The sequence below is a fragment of the Malurus melanocephalus genome, unplaced genomic scaffold (genome assembly GCF_030028575.1).
Source record: "Malurus melanocephalus ecotype Western Australia unplaced genomic scaffold, MMel_1.1 scaffold_1368, whole genome shotgun sequence".
Taxonomy (NCBI): Eukaryota; Metazoa; Chordata; class Aves; order Passeriformes; family Maluridae; genus Malurus; species Malurus melanocephalus.
Window position 1 is genome coordinate 25,090 of NW_026624600.1, and position 1,425 is coordinate 26,514.

Consider the following 1,425-nt stretch of genomic DNA (forward strand, 5'->3'; position numbering starts at 1 on the left):
TCCACCTGGAGCTGGGAGTGCAGCCATGGGAACACTGGGAATGGATGGACTGGGATACAGGGATGGGCAAACTGGGATACAGGGATAGATGGACTGGGATACAGGATGGACTGGGATACTGGGACAGATAGACTGGGATACAGGGAATGGAGGGACTGGGATACAGGGATGGGCAAACTGGGATACAGGGATGGACTGGGACACAGGGATGGGCAAACTGGGATACAGGGAATGGATGGACTGGGACACAGGGATGGACTGGGATAGAAGGATGGACTGGGATAGAGGGATGGACAAACTGGGATAGAGGGATGGACTGGGATACAGGGATGGGCAAACGGATACAGGATGGGATACAGGGATGGATGGACTGGGATACAGGATGGACTGGGATACAGGGATAGATGGACTGGGATACAGGATGGACTGGGATACAGGGATGGATGGACTGGGATACAGGGATGGACAAACTGGGATACAGGGGTGTCCCAACTGGGACACAGGGATGGACTGGGACACAGGGATGGGCAAACTGGGACACAGGGATGGACTGGGAAACGGGGATAGATGGACTGGGATACAGGGATGGATGCACTGGGATACAGGATGGACTGGGATACAGGATGGACTGGGATACAGGGATGGGCAAACTGGGATACAGGGATAGATGGACTGGGATACAGGCACGGACAAACTGGGATACAGGGGTGTCCCAACTGGGACACAGGGATGGGCAAACTGGGACACCAGGAATGGATGGACTGGGATACAGGGGTGCCCCAAATGGGATACAGGGGTGCAGTAATGGGATATAGGGGTGCAGTAACTGGGATGCAGTGATGCAGTAACTGGGATGCAGTAACTGGGATGCAGGGGTGCAGTAACTGGGGTGCAGTAACTGGGATGCAGGGGTGCAGTAATGGGATGCAGTGATGCAGTAACTGGGATACAGGGTGCAGTAACTGGGGTGCAGTAACTGGGATGCAGGGATGCAGTAATGGGATATAGGGGTGCAGTAACTGGGATACAGGGGTGCAGTAATGGGATGCAGAGGTGTAGTAACTGGGATGCAGGGGTGCAATAACTGGTTTAGGGAGCAGAAATCCATTGCTGGGATCAGGATGGATTTAAGGCACTGGGAACAACGGCAGGGACTGGGGATCACTGTTATCCATGGGCTCCTGGRCACAGAACGTTCTCCTTCCCCAATTCCCGGGATCTGGGATGGAACACCACTGGATCCAGGCTGGAATGGGAAGAGATGGCTCCTTCCAGACTAAACCCAAACTGGGATTATACTGGAACTTCACTGGGGTCACTGCCATGCCCTGGAACAGCTCCCAAATCCCGGGGACCTCRGAGCTGGAAGGGTCTGAGGGAGCAAAACCTTTCTGGGAAAACTGCAGCTCCAAAGTGAGGGGAGGA